This window comes from Protopterus annectens, chromosome 1.part1 (genome assembly GCF_019279795.1).
Source record: "Protopterus annectens isolate FY-2018-M chromosome 1.part1, PAN1.0, whole genome shotgun sequence".
In the NCBI taxonomy this organism is placed as follows: Eukaryota; Metazoa; Chordata; order Ceratodontiformes; family Protopteridae; genus Protopterus; species Protopterus annectens.
Window position 1 is genome coordinate 801,712,117 of NC_056726.1, and position 24,170 is coordinate 801,736,286.

Consider the following 24,170-nt stretch of genomic DNA (forward strand, 5'->3'; position numbering starts at 1 on the left):
GATGAATTTATGATTACCCATCAAAAACATGTCAGGAGATTGACATCGGTATGTCAGTTGAACATTTTAAGTATATAATCAACTGAAACAGCAAACACAAACTTGAGAAGAACACTGAAGGAGTGCAAATGAATCCACAAGCCACGTAGACCTTAACGCAGGTTTATTGGATACAATAAAAAAAGCGTTTTCGCCACTACTATCGAGTAGCTTCTTCAGAGGTACAGGAGCCAAAAGCAGCTACAAGCTCTTTGGTCCTATTTAAACTCTAAAATCAATTGCATATCAATTAAATAAATCAATTACATACATCACTTCCTGTTCATGAGTAATCAAACATTTTAAACAGAAAGTATCTGTTAAAAAACATATCACAGTCCCCTTCAATAAAAACCAAAAGTGACATCTGAAACACTTGATAAAATACTCAACAAGTGCTCTAGATTGATAAAATAAGACACCAAGAGGCATATAAAACCCCTAAAAAATGATGTTATTGTTTTTATACTTATTTCTATTATTAGCATAAAAAATGTATAAGGTAAAAGAGCTTCCTTCTATAATACAAAAAATATTTTTGTATGTAGTACTGCAATTTTGAACATTATGTTAAAATGTCACCATTTAAGTCAGTGGTAACTTCAAAATACCCACACTAATGTGACTTGAAAGAATGTAGCCTAGATATATGCTTACAAGTTAAAGTAAGAACCATTCACGGAGTAAAATCAAAAAAATATAAAACAAGTTTATGACAACGGAGTTATCTTAAATATGCTCTATACTTAAGAACTGGAGCAATATTACAGCTCTCGTTTAATCCTGGGAAATTGAAAGCATTAACCTTTAGTTGCCATTCTAGCTCACAGTGAATATATCAGTGAAATCCAAGAATGCACTGACCAAGCAGATAACTAATAATGAGGCTTATCATAGTTTTATTTTTAAGTTATTGAAAATCAGAATGTATTATGTAGAAGGGGTAACAGAGGTAATGTTTTATTAAAATGGAAGATAAGAGGCTGAGTAGTTTGTTTGCCTTTGTTAACAAAGAAATAATTATTGGTTTTGATTTGAAACCTTTCTTGAATGATGGAAGGAAAGGCGGGTCCAATTATTATTTTTTGAATTATCCATATAGCAATAAAGATATACAGGGGGTAGAACTAATTATTTTAATTCCTTTTATATAAGAAAAAATGAAATGCTGGCTTGGTTGCATATTGTGCAATCTAAAAAGGAGTAACATTAAAAAGAACTTTTTATTAAGAAAAGTACTATTAAGCTGTTTCTTCATGTTGGAAACTTCACAGACTTACCACTGGCCACAGTGTATCACATGTACACATTCACTGTAACAGCACAGCAGGGAGAATCCATAATAAGAAAATATATAGAGTGACAACTGAACCAAACGAATCTCAAAAGCTGCTAAGAGAAGCACTGTGCACTTCTTCGACCTTCTCCACAATAAAGCAGCCTAGTCATTGTGTCTCCATTGTGGTTAAAACAGATATATACCTTAATGGGTTTTACAAGGTGTTTTTTTTGCTCCCCCCAAGGACCTTGCCCTGTGGCTCCACTATCAACACCCAACCTGTGAGAGTCATGTGGTAGGCAGTGGGCCATCTTGCTGGTCCTGGAGGGGTGACCTATCCAGTCCCCTCTGGTAGTACCCCTGCCATCCCCAGCACCTTTGTTGAAACTGCTATTGCAATCCCCTGGGGGAAGAATGCCTTCACATGCAGGATTCCCTTTAGCTTACTGGTGCTAAACACCTCGACTATGAAGGCTCAGCTGGCATAGCTCCAGTGAGTACCACCAAGTGGTTCTGCTAGATGTCACCCCCTGTGATAAGCCAAACCATCTCTCTCCCCCTCCAGGATGGGTGAGCCTGCAGTGGTCACTCACTCCCATCCTCCTTGACCAGGTCCTAGAGGCACCATGTCAGTAGTTAAAGTCAAGTTGCCTGCAGTGTAGTCAAGGTTTTGTCTCTGTATGCTGTGGAGCTGGCTTGGCTTTAGAAGAATTTTGTAACAGTGTCACACCTGCCTAGGGCCTAAACTGGTGACATTTCAACAAAGTTAAAAGGATTAAGGGTAATTATGACATATTCAGCATCCACAATGGATTGAAAAAATGTAAGGAGGTCCTCTGTCATGAATATGTATCATGATATGGTTGAATTCTCAGACATCCTAGCAAGCATGCAAGAAACACATCTGCTTAGCAATAGCCTTTTATGGCACCTGCAAAGAAAGATAAAATGTTGCCATATATTCAGTGGCTAAGGGCATGGTGTCATTAATAAAGGATTTGAATCAGTGTCTGCCAGACTGGAGTGAGAATTACATGCAGGTGTAGTCTTCTGCAATCAACTGGCTTCCTCTCTCCTCCTCTTCTTCCTAAGTAATAAAAGTTTTTGAGAAAAAATTGATATTCCCCATAATGTTATTCTTAGCTCAGATGGTGTAGTGGTACATATGGGTTCGACACTCAAGACTGCTATTTGGGTTGGGGGTTGGTATAATGGTTAAGGTGTTTACCTCACAGACAAGAGGTACAGGGTTTGATTCTCACTAAGGGAAGTTGGCTAGGCTTAAAATGGTCCACAAAGGCAGCTAGCCTAGTACTTATCTCTGAACCTTAGACTCTTCAAATTAAAATAATAACAACAGGATTGTAAGATAATAAAACTTAGAATGAAAATAAATAATGAGATCATATATACCTTGACAATACCCACCCTCATGATGTGCCTCTCGCTTTTAGAAGGACAAAGCAGGCCTGAAATGAATTTATAGATGCCCAGCCAATCATCAGGGTTCATCTTGAAGAATGCAAGGGTGTTGGCTGTGTTTTACTTGCAAGATAAATTTGTTCCAGTGATGAGGTAAATGTCTAAAATATGTGTCCCTCTAGTGTGTTTTATTTATGCATTTGTAGAAATTTAATTCCTTAGTTCTAGTGTTTGTGGACCTGTTTGTCTTGCACAGATGCAAGACACCTTGAAGGGTGGCATCAAGAGAATGCAAGACATAGATCATCATGCAGGAATCTGTAAGAGACCATATATACAGACAGGGCCTCAGATCTCTAGTGGTAGCCAAGGGACTTTAGACCATTAATATTAATGAGTGTTAACCCTAACTCTTACCCTATCTGTAACTCTAGCCCTACACCTTACCTTACATAAACTCTGTCTGTAACAATACCACTCTTCAGACAAATTGTTTTTGAAGTTAGTGGTAGGGTTTTCTTAATGTATCCTAAAAGGAAACTGTTTTTTCCCCTTTTGTGATCTTTTCTGTTTTGATGTTTTAGGTATTTGATAGGTTTAGGTTTCTGGTAGGTTGATTGTTCAATATACCGGTATCTACGAATTGTATTTTTATGTTCCATATATCAATCAATTGCCATACATCGAAGTATATATATATATATATATATATATACACACACACACACACACACACACACACATATATATATATATATATATATATATATATAAATATATATATATATATATATATATATATATATATATATATAGGGTCTATATTATATATTCGAACTTTCAAAACTTCGAATCCCATATGTTCGACAACATATGATCGAAGTTTAAAAGTTCGAATATATAATAAAACAAAAAAAAAACTTACCTTAACAGTAAGCCCCCCCTGCACCCCCATATTTCAAGCGTTCGGGGTTCTAATAGGAACCCTATATATATATATATATATATATATATATATATATATATATAAAATGTACATATATAATATATATATATATATATATACACACACATGTATATATATATATATATATATATATATATATATATATATATATATATATATATGAAGGTTCACAGGTGATTACTAGGCTAACACCAGGAGTGTTCAAATGTAATTTGTACAAACACCAGGAATGTTCAAATGTGAATCTTGCAGTATGTGTACACATATGATTACTGGAGAATCCTATAAAATAAGGAATAAAGTTTATAAAAATGAGGGAAGATACAATTGTAATAGTAAATCAGTGGTGTATGTGGCCCAGTGATAGTTTTGCCCAGCATTTTATGTGGGAAAGACAGACAAAAAAATGAGAGAAAGAACATATGAACATATTTTAAGTATAAACAAAATGAAACTAGATAATGCTTTAGCAAGATATGTATCTGCCAATCAAGGGCATACTTTTAAATTTAGGGTTATTGATCAAATAATAGGGGATGATAGGGGAGGATATACGAGTCTTTTAGTATAAAAACATGAAGTAATATGGCAATTGCGTTTTGATGCTAGTAGATGGTCTGGTTTAAATGAGTTAGTGTCCATCTCTAGTATATTAAAATTAAGAAGTCTTAAAAGATAGAATATAGGGTAAGCTGTAGTGTTCAACTGAATGTTTTTTTAGATGTTGTATGTATTATTGTAATAATTAAATGACTTTTTTCTGGATTACTGTATGTCTGCATAACCCGTAGGGAGTAGTTTCCTTAGCATAAAATAGTTACTAAATGTTTTTAGTTTTTTAAGAATTTGTAAATGAATATATGTGTGTATTAGGTGATTAGGTACTATTACTTGAATGTATTTATGTACTATTTTAACGTATAAGGTATAGTCTTTTAATATAGAATGAGAAGGAGTAGTTAATAAGTTGCATAAATAGAACTGGGTGCTGTTAATTAATTAACTGATTGAGTGGGAGTGTATTTAAACAGCGATGAGTGCAATGGATGATTGTCTGATGAAGTCCGGTGAAGGTACCGGACGAAAAGCGCTTCACAATAAAGGATTTATCACGAAGTATTTCTACGACTGGTGGCACTTTTTTATTTAGTTTGTTCTTTTTGCTTTTGTTTTGGCTTTATTAGACCAGGCTTGACACCATAGGGTTTTTAGAGAGTGCATATATAGCATGCGCATATAACTTTTGCTTAAGTGGTCACACATTTAAAAGCTGTGTCATTCTAATGGGACATAGGTGTCAGACAACAGCTACATCTTCAAACTGGTAAAAGCTATGCTTGAACAAATGCAGGGAAGAATTCTGCTTCACATGGATGGGAAGCCTGTTGCAGAGAAGGGTAACCTCTGAGACAAATATCTAACCCTCCAACATGTCCCATTTATGTTACAGATAAGGTTTAGATCCCATGTTTGGGTATTTCTGATGCTATTTGCTTTGGAGATGTGTAGTAGGTCCATCAGAGCTGAATCAGAGGATGTTTTATAGGCCAGGCAAAGAGTGCGTCTCAGCAGTCTATAGGATACCAAGTACAGGGATAGTGCTTTGAGGTGGTCCATATAGAACATATTTTCTGTACCTTCTTTTTGTGAGGAACCTTTGTGGAACCTTTGTGGGCACACCTTTTGTTACATATGTCTGGTGAGGTACATACTTGAAGGGGAATTGTACTCAATGATTGGTCTAATGAGGGTCAAGTCCAGTGGAAAAATGACACCTTTATACCTACTTGGCATACCTTTGCTTATAAGTTGCCCTACAGTAGATACATGTTGGCCAAATGTCTACTCACTGCCCACATACATTCCCAAATACCTGATTGCAGGTTCTATTCTCTGGGGGTGTATTATTGATGTAGTAAGTTCCCAGGATGTTTGTCTTACCAAAGGTTATTATTATAAATTTCTTGGCATTAAGATTTAAGCTGTGACTCTGGCACCAGGTATTAATTTGTGTGAGACCTTCTAAGACAGTATTTATGTCTTTGGTGATTCTATGACTGTGCAGAGTTTGCAATCATCTTTGAACATGGTCAGCCAGAGGCCATTGACATTAACCTTAATTTTAGTGAAGATGATGCTAAAAAGGAGCAGCTCAGCAGCCCCAGCACAAACCAAAGGGTAAAAAGGTCACGCATTCAAACCATTCAGTAAAAAGTCCAAGAAAGACCTAGATAAGTGGGAGTCTTCACTGTGCAATACTTTAAAATTCACATTTAACAGCTTTGATTTATGAGACTATAATCCAATAAAGCAAATTATTAAGTAAAGCTGGAATGAATATAACCAAATGCCAATGGCTCTTTAGTTGAAATACTATCAATGCTGCACCAGGAGATAGATTTCAATCATGAAAGATATGTTGCTGTCTTCTGATAGGCTGATAAAGAGGTGTGGATCAATCACTCGTGCCTCATTGGGAAGTTATCTCAGTATGGAAATCTGCACTCTAAATAGACTAGATTAAGCAGGAAGAAATGGAGAAAATTACCTGATTGGTTAGTAAAAGGAAATCGCTGTCTTGATTGGAAAGCTATTTTAGCATGGAAATTTGCAATCCTAGTGAAAGCGTACGAGTAGGAAGTAATGGAGAAATTACCGCAATGGTTAATAGAAGGGGTCTGATGTCTCTAACAGACCATGATTGGCTGGAATACAAATACATTGAGTATTGTTGTTTTAACTGTTTTTTCTCTTGGATTTTAATGGAATCACTTGACCAGGATTTAATATAGTAATTGGACAATAGTTCTTTTAAGTAAAGTTCTTCAGGACTTAATAATCAGGATCTGAAGAAGACATTACGCTGAAAGCGCTTGTCCTGAGTCATTTATTGGATTGTATATTAAAGATTTTATTTTGCCATATTATTTGTCTAAGTTGATATGCTCCTTGTTGTTTTTCCATTCCACTTTTGTTTTTCTGGGAGTGTTCTTCAGTGGTATTTACTGGACTTTTTCTATTAAAAGTCATATTTATAGCGGGAAAAATCGGGCTCTGCCTTGATGTTGTTTTCAAGTGCACTAAGCTCCTCAGTAAGTTTGTCTGCTTTCAGGCAGAAATCCTTTACCGATAATTCCAAAAACTCACATCCATGTTGATCAAATAGGTGCATAAGTCTGCAATGAAAAGAAGAATGCTTAACCAAACCAACTGGATACTTCCAATGCCTGAGCCCCTTAGGAATGTGGCCTCTGTGAATACATTCACACAAATAAGCCACCTCTAATTGAAGGTTTTGCACGTGAACAATTTGAAGTCAAATGTTTTAAGATTGACCACAATACTATTATTCTCAGAATTTAAGTTGTTACTACTAGCAGCGTTTCCAGCAGCATTATCACCAGTTACACATGTCTATTTAAAAGTTCAGACAAGGATGGAGTGGTAATATTAGGTGCATTACCTTCAGTAACAGAATGCAAACACTGAACTCCATTGTTTGTCACACTGGTGCTTGTACGCTGGCAGCTTCAATGGGTGCCTGCTGTATAAACCCCCTCAGAGGTGCCGATGAAATAAAAGACAAGTCATTGTTGGATGCTGCCAAATTTACTTTATAACTTCCTTCAGGTGTAAGAACACTCCCAGTGCTAAAGTTACACTCACTGTTAACTTTCCTGGCTAAAAATCATCAACATGGGAAGTCGAGTGCTGAATTAGCCTGGTTAAATTTCCAATGCCATTGTCATCACCAGTTCGTGTAACACTGTTCTGAGAAAATAAAGACTGGGAGTTGGAGGCTCCTTCACTAGCCAACAGCTTGACACCACCAATAAGTTTAGCATCAATAACATTAAATACACCATCCATAGGAAATATAATTGTGACACCACTGTTGTTGTTTACTTGGCTAGCTGCCAATTATGTTGTGGTTTCTACATAGGAAAAACTGAGAGACACCTGAGGCAGCGCATTTACGAACACCACTATGAAATAGTGAAGTCAAATGTAAACAATACACTGGCCAGGCAACCTGTCACAAGCCCAGGGCATACCTTTTTATTCTTGGTCATTGAGCAAGTAAAGAAGGATGTAAGGGGTGGCCCTTGGTCATTGAAGTTGGAAAGGGAATGTTTGTGGCAGCTGAAACTCAATGCTTGTGTTCATCCTGGTTTGAATGATGTCAGTAGTTTAAAATGTATTTTAAAACTAAAATCACTTGACAGGTGATTTTTTTGTACATAAATAATTTTATGTACATCCATATACATTTTTTTTCTTGCATACATATGCAGGTATGTTTTCTATTGTTCATATATATTTTTTAATATAGACTCCCTTTGAAGGGTTTGTTTTTTACGGTTGATTGTGGCTGTTTTTTATACATGGTTGTGTGTGGATTTATACATTGGCATATATACCTTTAAAACTTATGAAGGCTCAGAGGAAAGCATGTGATGTCATTGTACTATTTTTATTTAAATTTTAATGAAACAAGTAATCTTTGTCTGAATAAGTTCACATATTTTGTGAATGAAAGCACTAATGAAATAAATCTTTAAAAGTTCTGCTGTTTTTTTTTTCTTTTTAGCCATCTGGCTTGGATTACAGTTCAGTACGTTAGAAGACTTAAATTAATTCTGAAAACAGCACTGACATCTAGGAACAAAATCCAAGATATAAACCAATTTGTTTTCCTGTCCTAACTTACAGTTTTGGAGTGATTGACCTGGCCCAAAACATATTGGATAGATTAGATAGGAAAACAAGGATGCTTCATGCTCACCAAATGATTTATAAAAATCAGTGTATACCTAGATTATATATTCCCCATTCTGAAGGAGGGCTGGGCCTCCTTGAAATTGATTACATGTATAGATCTGCAATTGCGGGACTCCACACATATTTGCTGACCTCACAAGACCCAAATGTAATGACAGTTTTGAAAGAAGAGGAGACTAAATCTAAGATGACTTCTCTGCTTAATTTAGCAGAAGCATATCGGTGTCAAGCAGGAATGAAAATTACACCAGAAGTAGATAGAAATCAGGCAGCAAATGAATGTGCCATAAAACAAAAGAGAATATAAGGTGAAGGAGCAGATGAGAAGACAAGAAATGTGGAAAAAGCATAAATATAGTTGCAAGTATAGAAAACTTCTGGAAGAAACTCAAGTTAATCAGGGACAAATGCAGGAATGGTTAACGAAAGGCGAATTCAAACCAAGAGATGAAAGGTTAATATCGGCAGCCCAAGACAGTGGGCTACATACACGATGGTTTACAAAGTCCATTGAACATGTGGGAGAAATAGACAAATGTAGGTTTTGTAAAACAGAATTGGGAACAGTTGCACACCTTATTGCTGGTTGTGATATACTAATGGCAGAAGGACTGTATACTGAAAGGCATAATAATGTAGCAAGACTGTTGCACTGGAGATTGTGCAAGTATTATGTTACTTGAAGTGTAAAAAAACAAAAAATCACACTGAAACAGATGAAACACCAATCGTGTAACCAGTTGTGTAACCAAACGGCACAAAAGATGAATCCAGCCACAAGTGTTTTAGCGCTTTCATTCACTAAAATTTAATACTTTTCTTTTACTGCTGTCTTTACTGTGGATTATTGTTGTTGTCTGACTTAGGTGTCCGAATTCATGCTATTAATGCCTGTGACTTTCACTTGTTTTATCATATTTGTACTCTCATGAAGCGTAACATATTGCAAACACTGTTGCTCGTATGCTAGTACATGTTGCCTGGGTATTTGCCACTGTTATATGAGAAATATTAGAAGAGCCTTTGATTTGTTTTTACTGGACAACCTGGTTGTAACTGTTACATATTATGATATTAAGAGTGCGAGGGCTTCTAGTGCACTGTATGGATACTTGGATTTACCGGCGTCTCCCACGTGGTCATCCCCTTTGACTTGTTCTACTGGACGACCCGGTTAAAACTGTGTCGTCTATATAACTAAGGTTGTGAGGGATTCTAATGTACTAAACGGCTACTTTGTTTAGCATTGTCTCTCAAGTAGTCATCTCTCCTCACTTGTTCTACTGGGCTACCGGATTATAACAGCGTCATATATTTAATTAATGAGTGCGAGAGATCCTAGTACACAAAAAGGCTACCTGTATGAGCAGCGCCTCCCACGTGGTCAACGCTACCCCCGCTTTACATGCCTTGCATCATAGCACACTGTTTTACCCTGCTAGCACATCCTTGCTGATAACAAATATTTTAGTGCAGGGTACTGTTTTTTGCGTAGGAAGGACCGTTTAACAGCTATAACTACAATAGGTTGCAAGCCTTCCTTGGCGTAACTTGTATATGTTTTCATGCTATTTTACGAAGGCGCCCTACCCTTATTCCAACCCGATGCGGCTTTACTGTCCTGCTTGGGCATAGCTACCTGAAACAAGCAAAGAACTATACTAACAACTCCCCACCTTGGAGTGCTTAATTCAGTATTCTGGGCACCCTACTCATTTGTATATGCTCCTACTGTGTGTCCATATAATTATGCTTTCCTTTCTGCCTTAACTGCAGATAGCATTCCCTACTTGTTAGGGCTTTTTCTAAATTATCTGAACCCTTTCAATTGTTGAACACAGACTGGGCCAATTGCTCTTTATATCTACCTAATTGTTGTATGCTTTACTGCTAATACCTGCTTACTCTGATGAGTAGCTAGCATCCCTGTTAAATACTGTTCCAGTACGCTGTTCCTGCTTATCTCTCCTAGTGTGTAACCCATAAATCCTTTGTCTAAGTGACTTATCTTTGTTGTCCTCTTTTGGGTTACCCCAGTGTGAGACTTACCCTATTTCCAAGTGGCTATAACATGGCACATTCTATTGTTAGCAGCAGTACTAGCTGATTTGTTTGTATATAGCCTGCCCAGGTTGTAGCTTTTATAGCTATTTATTTATATTTACAAGACTACCATTTATCTTACTGAATGTAATTCCAGCCTTTTCATGCCCACTGAGTATTGCTGACTTATAGCATGCTTAACAGTTGACCAGGAAGCTGTTACTATAAACTGTCATTTAATGTGCATGATATATTGTCTATTTACTGCTGTAACTGGCTCTTTTATAGATTGTTGCAACTGTTCTGTTATTAGTAATGTTGCATTAAGCCCTAACCTACTCTAATTGTTTTTATCATTTGAAATTTCCTCCTAGCTCTGTACCTCCTATCCTACTCTACAGGACCTACCTAGTCTGTAAAAGACCCCTTTCATTCAATTCCAGCCATCCCAGCGCCTGGCCAAAGATTACTGCTGCCCAGTGACTGGATTGTTTTTCTTCCCTGCTCCTACGGACTAAGAAAGTATGCTATACCCAAATCCTACTTCTTAGGTGTATCTGTTTAACCTACACTGTATCTAGTATAAATTATAAACTGTTTCTGAGTAAGTTATTTCCTGTAGTAAGTATAGATAGTTATTTAAGCCCTGTGCCAGGTCTCTAGCAGCCATACTCCTCTCTATCGGTGACCCTACTGCCATATCTCCATACCCTTGACCCATTAACTGTTGCACCCCTGCCTGCCACTTCTATCACAGTTTTTTTTTTCTTGTATTTTTACTCTCTGCCCACTAGGTGGCACTCTAAGCTTGCTTTAGGCAAATAATCCTTACCCCACTTTCCATAGCTTTTTCTCATCTGGATCTTCTCTCAGATTTTTCCCCTTGCCTAGCTGTGAATCTTTGTGCATTATTCTGCTGCTCCTATCCCTCTCTTATCACACCCTCTAGCTCCATTATACCACTCCTACTTTTATTTTAGTCCCTTTTGCCTCTAAACTGCTGTATCTAACTCTACTTAGCTCTAGCCGCCCTCTCTGTACCAGGAACCTGCTACTATCTGATTGTCTCTCTGCAGAATCTTCATCTACCTGCTGCAGCCCACTCCATTCACCCTGCGGGCTCACTCCGCTCCCCTACCCTACCCCCAATTCCCACCCACCCCAGTGCTGCTAACTTTATACCTGCATAACCACACCCCCTACTTCTCAACTACCTATCACAACCTTCTTCCAATTAACACCCCCTATTTCCACCCATCCTATTACTGCTAGCTTTCTACCTGCTTAACTACACCCCCTGCTCCTTAACTACTTATCACAACCTTCTTCCAATTAACACCCCCACTTCCTACTAGAATAATTCCCAACCAATACTCTATAACCTTACACCCCCCATACCTAAACTTACTATTACCTGGTGAACTTACCAACTTAACCTACCTTCCTCTTACATTTGTAACCTCTATAACACTCTTTTGCTTCAATCCTTCAACAACTCTCTCTTCCACCTTCTTCCATCTCTAATTTCTATAGTTATTCCAACTATACTTAACTTACTCCTTTATTCCTAATTTCTGAAACAACTCATACTAAACTTGACCTCTAAGCTCTCCACCACCTGCTACTCGCTTTTCCTCCTTCTGCTACCTCTATTATCACCGGTCACTATACACCTTCCACTCCTACACAACACTAGGCACCTTCTTTCACCTCACACCACCTTACCCATTCAACCCAATGGCCTCTAAATACAATTCTACTTACACATACATACTACTCCTACCCAGCATTCTAACTGCCCTTACTCTAGCATTCTCACTAACCTTCTTTGAACATTATTCTCTACTACAACACCACCACCACTACCAACAAACCACAACATTCTCACATATAAATTCCCTAAAACACATTAACATAACCTCTACATCTAGCTATATCCTTCCAAAGTACCACAGATCTACCCATATCACTTACCTCCTTGACAAGAAACACCCATTCAACCACTTCAAATTCATAAAACTAATACAAAACCCCCTACAAAATCATCTCTTAGATGGTGATATCCATCCTAACCCTGGTCCACATACAACACTCCCCAGTGACCCTGATAACCAAAAACCCTACACTACATCCACCCTAACACGGTCATCTAACTCCCTTCTGATAGCTCACCTGAACATCCGTAGCATCAACAATAAAATATCCCATCTTCATGCACTTCTAGATGTCTACAACTTTGATATCCTGAAACTTGGCTTAGACTTTCAACCAAAGATCACGAAATTACCCCCCCAGGATATAACATCCTGAGAAAAGACCGGACTACCAAAAAAGGTGGGGGAGTAGCCATTTCTTATAAATCTGAACTCCAGTTATCAACCTTCAATGTGCCACTTCCCACCAACCCCACAGCAGAAACCCTTTCAGCCAAACTTCAAATCAATAACCATAACTCCATCTACATAATCTGTTCCTACCTTCCCCCAGGAAACAATATCAGTATTCTGGAAAATATACTTAGTAGCCTATCTTTACACCTACCCCAGGAAACCATTGTCTTATGTGACTTTAATATAGACTGGTCTACTTGCAGGTCCCCAAATCCCATTAACCACATAAATCTTTTTGGTTTCTCACAAATGATATCCACCCCTACGAGAATCCACAAACAAAGTGGTAAGGAAACCTTACTTGACTGGATTCTCATAAACAATCATCCTACTACTTATAAGCCAGGAACCCTTCCTGATGACATCAGTGACCATGCCCTTACTTACATAATTAAACAAAAACTTCATAGGCCCAATCCTACTATTTTTAAAACCTCCCGCTCAAAAAAAAAACTTTCACCCTGAGAACTTCCAAACAGAACTGAAGTCTTGTGACTGGTCACCACTGCTTCATCTTCCACTTGATGAAGCAGTTACCTACTTTAATACCAAATTCCTTAAAATCCTTGACTTCCATGCCCCTCATCGCTCATCCAGAATAAAAACCAAAACTGCCCCTTGGCTCACAAAACAAACAAAGCAAAAAATCCTCCTAAGAAATAAAATCTGGGCCAAGTGGAGAGCCTCTAAAAGCCCGTCTGACCACCTTTACTTTAAACAATTAAGAAATGCTACAAAAAAAGACATCCTACTAGATAAAAGAAACTTTTACATTCACCTCCAACAAAACCACAAACAAAAACCACAAAAGTTCTGGTCAGCTATGAACAAACTACTTCATCCAGGGCATACCAAGTCTCCCACCCTATCAGGGATCACCCAAAATAACCCTAAACTAATAGCTGATTCCTTTAACAAGTACTTTATTGAAACCATACAATCACTAGCTAATTCTCTACCACCCACTAACTCCCTCCCATCTAATACCACATCAAACTCTATTCCTTCTTTTCACATACAACCAGTTCCTACATCTCTCATTAGTAACCTCCTTCTAAAACTCAAGCCATGCACCCCCTCTGCTGACTGTATACCAGCAGAATACCTGCAAATAGCAGCTAAAGTCATAGCCTACCCTATTTCTATCCTTATTAATAGAACTATTTCAGAAAGTAAAATCCCCCTTATATGGAAGGTATCTCACATCATTCCTTTACACAAAGGTGGGATATCAACTGACATTTCTAACTTTAGACCTATTGCCTTACTCTCTCCTATAGCTAAAATAATGGAAAAATGTATCAACCAACAACTACTTGACCATCTTCTCCACAACAATTTGCTTGCCAACTGCCAACATGGTTTCAGACCATTCCATAGTACCTCAACTGCCCTGCTATCCTTTTCTGACTGTATAAACAAAAATCGTAACAATAACACTCTTTCCTCCGCTTTATTTATCGATCTTTCAAAAGCCTTCGATATGGTCAACCATAATCTGCTTTTAGAGGTATTAAAAGCACATTCACTGGACGCACAGGCGTTACTCTGGTTTAAATCCTACTTAAACAACCGTCATCAAGCAGTCCTTTGGGATAACATGCTGTCAACTCCCCTCCCCATAAACCTTGGAGTACCTCAAGGTTCCATCCTAGGCCCTCTTTTCTTTTCAATGTTTATTAATGACCTAAACACTACAATTCATCAAGCCACCTGCATTCAGTATGCCGATGATTCTACTTTAATCTGCTCTGCTAGGTCCCCAACCACACTCCAAACCCTCACCCAGTCTGTATTTCAGACTGTTGAAAATTGGTTCATGCAACACTGCCTCCTCCTGAATGCAAAAAAAAAACAAAATTATTACTCTTCACTCCCACTCTTAAATCACCACAATTTCACTTCACTATAACCTCTAACAATGGAACCACAATATCCCCTGATAACACAACCCGTCTCCTAGGCATAACCATTGACAACAACCTTAGCTATGACGATCATATCAACACTACCATAAAATCTGTCAACAAAAAACTGGGTTCCCTGTATAGAATCAAACCCTTCCTCACACCTACAGCCAGAACCACTATAGCCCAAACTCATCTGATCTCTACCCTGCTTTATGCCTCTGCCATTTATACTAACCTTTCCAAAAGCAACCTTAACAAACTTGCCACTAGCTATAATAACATAGCCAGATTTGCTACCAGCAACCCTTTTAGAACACACCACTGTCTCAACCTCAAACAATTGGGATGGTTAGAACTACAGCACCAACTACTCCCTCGTCAACTTACTATAACCCAAAAGATACTTTTCCACCCTAATAACATCCCAATACTCAATAATCTGACTACCCCTTACAAAAACCTTTCTACTCTTCGCTCAGCCAATAAGCTCCTAGTTTCCTCTATTAAATCTAAAAACAAAGCTGGAGACTCTCTTTTTGCTAACACTGTTGGCAAGGCCTGGAACCAACTTCCAAGTGAACTTTCTACTCTATCTTCCACACATCTTTTTAAAAAACATCTCAAAGAACATTTTAAAACTCACTGGCTCTGCCCCTGCACTAAGCCTGACTGATCTCTCCACCATTACGCATTCCTGCCATCCCTTTTATTTCTTTTCTCCAGGGTACTTTATTACTAATTATTGGCCTTTCTGCAGTACTATGTTGTCCAAAAAAAAAATAATAATTTTTACACTTTTTCATTTATTGTAAATTTGTTCTTGATCATCCTCTTTTGCTAACATCCCAAATAGTGGTATTACCTGTATATGTTTATAGCTTTTCTATATCATTGTTGTATAATAATGTCTTTACCTGTCTGCTTGGAGCTTTTCTCCCCGGGCCTCTACTGAAAATGGACATGTATCCAGTTAGACTAGCCCAGTCAACAAATGTAAAAAAATGTGAATACATATCTGTATATCAAATAAATTAAAACTAATAATGCATATTGCACTTACAAAAATACTAAAAAGTAATCTATCTTATAACCATACATAAAAAACGTATATATATAAGACATAAAAAAATGTCCTATGTTAAATATTCAAATGAATATAATACAAATTGTAAATATGAATCATTACATAAATAAATGATGATCCATAACTATCTACTACATAAAAAACACTTTAAACTAACAGACTTGTTGAGCCCTGGTGATTTATCTGCAGCTAAAATTAATTGCCATAAAGTCTCCTTGCATTCCAAAATATTGTTTACATCACCACCCAATTCTGTTTCATAAACCTTGTCTAATACTGAAAATTCAAACTTCTTAAATTGTGGACATACTATGGCATGTTTAGCCAAAGAATTTAGCTTGTCTTTGTTTTTGATAGCTAAATTATGTTCGTAAATCCTCCGTTTCAAAAACCTTTTGGTTTTCTCTAAATGATTACAGGATACACAGCAAGCTATATACACTACAAAATCTGTGTTGCAATTGTAATATCCCTTAGCCCAAACAGTTTGATTAGAGGACTTAACTGTTACAGAGGAACTATTACTGATAAATCTACATTGTTTGCAATTCCTGCAAGCATACGTGCCTCTCTTAGTGCTAATTGTTCTTTTACTGCCGTAGCAAATATTGTCACTATTGGTGGCTTCCAACATGGACTTGAGATTAACTGTTTTTTATATGTAAATTTGGGTAAAACACCAATAATCGCAGACAATTCTTTGTTACCCAAAAGTACTTTCCAATTACTTTCTATGATATTTTTTATGTTCCACATTTCATTAGTTATCAGTAATGGAAATGAAATGTTATAGTTTTGGGTACAAACCGGTTTCTTGGAAACCAAATTTATACAAATGTCTTTTTACAAAAGAATAGGTTTGGCTACTCCTGTCCTCAAAATTGTTACCTCATGTTCTATCCTTTGAACCCATTCGCCACTATATCCTCTATTAAGAAACAAAGATCTTAAAAAAATGACTTTATTAGAAAAGACTTCATCATCAGTTGTTAGCCTACTCAAACGAATAATCTGGCTTTTCACTACTCCTTTTTTCATGTGTTGTGGATGCAAACTATCTTTGTGTAAATATTGGTTTGCAAATATCTCTTTCCTAAATATTTTACTGTTGAATAAATTGTTTTCTTTATCTAAACTTAACTGTATGTCCAAATAGGAAATAACTTCACCAAACCCACTCACCTTAAATTCTAAAAACTTGGTGGTGTTGTTCAAATCTTCCACCAAATCAAAAAATTCATCACATGAACCAGTCCATAAAAAAAAAAAATCGTCGATAAATCTGAAATAAGTTTGTACCTTACCATAATGTGGTAAGCGCTATAACACTTGTGGCTGGATTCATCTTTTGTGCCGTTTGGTTACACAACTGGTTACACGATTGGTGTTTCATCGGTTTCAGTGTGATTTTTTTGTTTTTTTACGTTTTATTTTTGGTGTGTTATCCGGGAGTCTACCCATGGCAACAGAAGGTGTTAGCCCCACAAATCAAGCAAGTCAAGCTAGCTTGCTCAACTTGTCGGTTTACCCAAATCCCGATAGAATCCAGAGCTCTGCCCCTTTATTTGAGGACAAGAGTCAAGAGGAGTTTATTTCTTTGGTTATGAGAATTGTCAAGGAAAGTATGGGTCATCATGCATCCGCAGAACACCCCACCACTGGCAATACAACAGCGTCGAAGGACGGTTCAGTTTTGCTGCTGAATGCTACAGGAAATTCCACAGGAAGTGATGAGGAGGTTGGTGGAACGCGACCAGTTGGAAGCTCCGTAGTAGCAAAACCCTTACCTAAACAAAAAAACGAGGTTAAAGAGACGAATGTCTGGGAGTACATTTGTAAATCCAACACAAATCCATTCTCAGGTGTGGATTTGAGTGGCGAGGACTTTACTTCAAGTAAGTCAAATATAGACAATGCTTATATCGAGAGTACTAATTGTAGAAAACTGATTTTTGAACTAGAAAAAAATGTGTTCAGACATGTTACCTAGGTACTTGAAATTTCATTTTGGAAGAGTGTATAAACAGGAAAGTTGTGCCACAAGGCTTACGCACAGTCAAATTTCCTAACTGTGCTAAAGCAGGAGATGAACTTAGTGAACTATTGATTGAATTGTACAACAATACTGGTATTGCCATGATGCATTTATTGATAACATACTATGAAAAGGAATTAACAGCAGTAAAAGACAATATTAAAGAACTTGACGACAGGATAAAGGGTTTCAGTTGCTTCAAAGATCACGTTGTGCTTTACAATGGTATGGAGGCGAAGGCTAAAAGACACAGGGCCACTATATTGGCTAGGAAGCAATCAAAACTCAAAAGGGACATTTTAGCTTACCAAACAAAAAGGGCTTACACACCGGATGAAAGGTTTGTGAATGTGTATAATTCTAATGAACAGCCTGTCAATAACAATTCTTTGACTGGTTCAAATTCGCAATTAAAGGTCAATGGTGTAGTTAAACATTCTCCAGTAGGGAATACTGGGGTTAATGACAGTAACACAGTTGCCAATAATGACAATCAGGTTATTACACCATCTGATGGAGGAGAATGTAGTACACACACCACGAATGCAAACCATGGTAGTTATGCCCAAGTAGCCTCCTTTGACAACCAAACACAGAATTCTGGCCCTTTTCCCATGGGTCAAACACAGTACAAACAGACTCGCAGGTGGAACAACACCACCACAAACAAAGGGAAGGGGAAGAGGAAAGGGAAAAACTGGAATCAAACGTACAAGAAGCACAAATGGTGACCAATTTAGAGACTGTAAATACAGTCGGAGACTTTGAAATTAATGTTATGAATTTGTCTGATATGTCTTTATCTAGTGATGTTATCAATGTATTGAAAAAAGGTTTTTCTTTTATACCCACAAACAGTGTAAATATGGGTAGATTGTTGATAGACTTTAGGTTGTACCTTAGAAAACTCAATTTATGTTACATCATGGAAGAAGTAGTTGGGACAAATCACGTGGCAACTCCCAGTAATATGCCCAAAAAAAACAGTACCTTCAACCCCACTTTACACACTACACTCCAGGTGTTTTAAGGTTTATGTGAGAATGACTTTAGAAAGATTAAGTCACATAACCACATAGAGAATTTGAATCCTAGAGAAAAAGAAGCTTTAAATCAGCTTTGTGGGAATCCCGACTTTAGAACTATGAAGGCAGACAAGGGTGGTAAGATTGTAGTTATGAATATAAATCAATATAATAATTCTTTGTTAGAAATGTTGGAGGATAAAACTACTTACAAAATGGTAAACATTAAGGATGTCAAAACAAGTTTTCAGAGAATTGATGTAGCCTTGTTTGACATGTTCAGTCAAGGCGAATTGGATTATGACACTTATGAATACCTTTTGGTAGTTTTTCCAAAACTAGCCACTTTTTTTGGCATTCCTAAAGTACATGTCAATCAAAGTAATCCACCATTTTGGCCAATCATTTCTGCTAAGGGTTCTAAGACGGAAAACATTTCGATATGGCTAGACCACTTGTTAAATCCAGTGGTACAACATTCTAAATTTTACATTAGGGATTCTTGGTACCTTTTAGAAGAGTTATGTGACTTGCAAGTACTTTTACAACATACAGTTTTTGGTACACTTGACATTAAGTCCCTTTACACTTTGATCGATCAGGAAGTGGGGATAGAATATCTGAGGGAGTACCTAACAGATTACACAGACTTTGGTAACACAAAAGTCAACACCATTTGTAGTTTGATGGAATTTGTTCTTGACAACAATTTTTTTCAGATTTGGAACGAACATCTACAAACAGGTGTCAGGAGTAGCAATGGGGGCGAGGGTAGAACCGGCTTTTGCTAATTTGGTCACAGCAAATTGGGAGTTTAAATTTTTGGTGAAACACCCACTTTATGGTAAGGTACAAACTTATTTCAGATTTATCGACGATTTGTTTTTTTTATGGACTGGTTCACGTGATGAATTTTTTGATTTGGTGGAAGATTTGAACAACACCACCAAGTTTTTAGAATTTAAGGTGAGTGGGTTTGGTGAAGTTATTTCCTATTTGGACATACAGTTAAGTTTAGATAAGGAAAACAATTTATTCAACAGTAAAATATTTAGGAAAGAGATATTTGCAAATCAATATTTACACAAAGATAGTTTGCATCCACAACACATGAAAAAAGGAGTAGTGAAAAGCCAGATTATTTGTTTGAGTAGGCTAAGAACTGATGACGAAGTCTTTTCTAATGAAGTCACTTTTTTAAGATCTTTGTTTCTTAATAGAGGATATAGTGACGAATGGGTTCAAAGGATAGAACATGAGGTAACAATTTTGAGGACAGGAGTCGCCAAACCTATTCTTTTGTTGAAAGACATTTGTATAAATTTGGTTTCCAAGAAACCGGTTTGTACCCAAAACTATAACATTTCATTTCCATTACCGATAACTAATGAAATGTGGTACATAAAAAATATCATAGAAAGTAATTCGAAAGTACTTTTGGGTAACAAAGAATTGTCTGTGATTATTGGTGTTTTACCCAAATTTACATATAAAAAAACAGTTCATCTCAAGTCAATGTTGGAAGCCACCAATAGTGGCAATATTTGCTATGGCAGTAGAAGAACAGTTAGCACTAAGAGAGGCACATATGCTTGCAGGAATTGCAAACAATGTAGATTTATCAGTAATAGTTCCTCTGCAACAGTTAAGTCCTCTAATCAAACTGTTTGGGCTAAGGGATATTACAATTGCAACAGATTCTGTAGTGTATATAGCTTGCTATGTATCCTGTAATCATTTTTATGTAGGGAAAACCAAAAGGTTTTTGAAACGGAGGATTTACAAACATAATTTAGCTATCAAAAACAAAGACAAGCTAAATTATTTGGCTAAACATGCCATAGTGTGTCCACAATTTAAGAAGTTTGAATTTTCAGTATTAGACAAGGTTTATGAAACAGAATTGGGTGGTGATGCAAACAATATTTTGGAATGCAAGGAGACTTTATGGCAATTAATTTTAGCTGCAGATAAATCACCAGAGCTCAACGAGTCTGTTAGTTTAAAGTGTTTTTTATGTACTAGATATTTATGGATCATCATTTAGTTATGTAATGATTCATATTTACAATTTGTATTATATTCATTTGAATATTTAACATAGGACATTTTTTATGTCTTATATATATACATTTTGTATGTATGGTTATAAGATAGATTACTTTTTAGTATTTTTGTAAGTGCAATATGCATTATTAGTTTTAATTTATTTGATATACAGATATGTATTCACATTTATACATGGATTTAAATACATTTTTTAAAGTTGTATTTGATGTCATTTCCTGTATTGGTAAGCTATTTAAGGGAGTATGGGTAACAGTTTGTTTGTTTTCTGAAGAAGTTCACGTATTAAATTTTAGTGAATGAAAGCGCTAAAACACTTGTGGCTGGATTCATCTTTTGTGCCGTTTGGTTACACAACTGGTTACACGATTGGTGTTTCATATGTTACTTGAAGTGGCTGAAAAACACTAGAAACATGAGCCACAAAGCATCATAGAAAATGATGAAGTTTATATCACATGGGATCACCCATTACCAACAGTTCAAAAGATAGATGCTAGAAAACCTGAGATAGTGGTCCAAGAAAAGAAGACAAAAGTAGCATTGATTATTGAAATCACTATATCCAGTGACTACAGTGTTTTGCATACAGATAGACACAAAGTCATAAAATATCAGAATCTGGAGACAGAAACGAGAGTAATGTGGAAGAAAGATGCCCAGACAGTTCCAATAATAGTAGTAAGAGCAATGAGTCTTATAAAAAAGAATCTGCAGTCGTATTTAGGCATGTTACCAATCCATGTTACCCTGTACGAATTGCAGAAGGAGTCATTATTGGGCACATTGTGGGTGCTGTGAAGAGCACTTTTGGCTAACATCAAAGACTGAAACAATATTAATTTCATGAACTTTAATTGTGCTTTGACTTAGGAATGGGGTCCATTCCTGTCATAGTATTAGAAACCCAAAAGGCTTGGAGAAGTTGTAAAAGATTCTATAGGAATGAGAGGTGTACTAATTGGTTCTGTGAGAGAGCAGCTGATGCATGGAACAGACTACCAAACTAAATTAAAGCAAACACTAGTTTAGATATTTTTTAATAATAGCCTGGTCACTTAATATGGGAACATCTGTTTTGGTATATTGGGAGGGTAGTAGGGCATTAATGCCCATGCTTGAAATATTCATATGTATGTATGTAACTACCACCCCCTCTTCATGAGATTATCTTAAATCTTTTCATCCTCTCTATATTTCTTCTATTCGTTTATTTAGATTTGTTGACCAGGGTTGAGCAGTGATTTGCATGGATCAAATTCTGGCCCAGCCTGGATGTAAAAATTCACAAGAACTACAGAAGTAGAAATACAATTAAATAAAAAATCAGTCCACTTTACTGTAAGTTATACATTGCATGGTTTTAATAAAGAGCAAATGTACATTCTTTAGTGGAGAGACAGAAACATTTCAACCAGCATAGTGATTATAAGATTAATACCCTGTGCACTGTACATGTGTAGTAGACCATTCTGAAGGAAAACTGAATAAAATCAACAGGACAGGTAACAAGAGCTAGAGATACAGGATGAGGTTATGTTACATTGTGGCAACAATAGAATTTTGTTGATTTAGTGAGGTGGTGTTTGAGAATATTTTCTGAATGGGGAAGCAGTAGTATTCTGTTTAAGTAGTGAGGTGGTGGTTGAAAAGTTTTCTGAATGGGGAAGTTGTAGAATTCTGTTGGTTTATTAAGGTGGTGTTTGAGAAGTTTTCTGAATGGGGAAGCTGTAGAATTGCTGTTGGTTTATTATGGTGGTTTTTGAGAAGTTTTCTGAATGGGGAAGCTGTAGAATTCTGTTGATTTAGTGAGGTAGTATTTGAGAAGTTTTCTAAATAGTGAAGTGGATGGTCTAATGTTTCAAAAGCCTCAGAGAAGTCTATAAAAATTAGTCTTGTGATCTGTATCACTGAGATTAGGGCTGGCCACTGTAACACCTCATCAACTCCTATTATCTTTTTGGGGCTAGATTGAAGAAAGATCTGCAAAACAGGCACTGACTTAAAGATACATGCAAAATAAATCTACAATAAATATGGGTCCTCAGCATTGTTTCTGTTGAGTTCATAATCTCATTAAGGGTTAAGCAAAGCTGACAGTAATCTTAGCAATGGTTGCTATGTATCCAACTGGTCTGCTGTGATATCCAGCAGAACAAAATCATCTTTAGTGACAGAGAAATCCAACCATTTGATACCTGTATGTTCTGCCTCTTCACATTCACTATGAATAGCATTTCAAGGGCCTGGAAATGGTTTCCTGTGAGAATTGATGCCTAAAATAAGTCTTTTTTAATGGCAGGAGAATTTGGCTTCCTAAGATAGATTTTCTTGGTTCTCTTTTCATATGGAGATTTAATTTGGGTGAAAGGAGAAGGTCAACATCATTCTTGTAGCCCAAACTCTTTCTAAGTCAAGATTTTGGCATGAGGTCAAAGAGAGAATCATAACAATTTTTGTGGTACCTCAGTACGTATTTATCAACTTCCCCAAGACAGAGAAGTGAAACCCACTGCAAATGCAATACTGGCTTTTAAAAGCTGATATTGCACTAAAGAGAAATCATGATGAAGGATGGCCGATCGCACCCCCTGACCCTTTGCACATAAGGTGATTGCCCTGCTTGCCCCGCCCTAGCTATGCTTCTGTGTGAATTCAGTAGAACGAGACAGCTAGGTTTCTAGATACATTCTAGCCAAAAAAATGTGCAAGATATGAATCTTGGATATTTTTCTGAACAGTAGCTCATGAAATAACACTTCAATCAACAGGACACACAGCACATGATAGCATCAAGTAAGATGGGAGATGAGAAGTTTGAATTCAGCTCAAGATGCAGAACAACTCACCCGGTGCTTGCAGTCAGTGAGACAGATAGTGTAGTAGAAGTTGGAGATAATGAAAGATTCCAACTGGACATTCCTAGTCTTTGAGATAGCATATGACATGGTCTTAAGAAAGCAGATTTGTGCAGTCCTACAATGGTATAAAGTCCCAGAAATATCAGTAGAATAAGTTCAGGCTATGTACACGGACCCAATGACACAAGTTCCATCAGTGTTTGGACTCACAATGGGGTTCTTACTTCTTAGTGGGAATCAGTGCATTAGGGTTTAGTTCAAAGTCC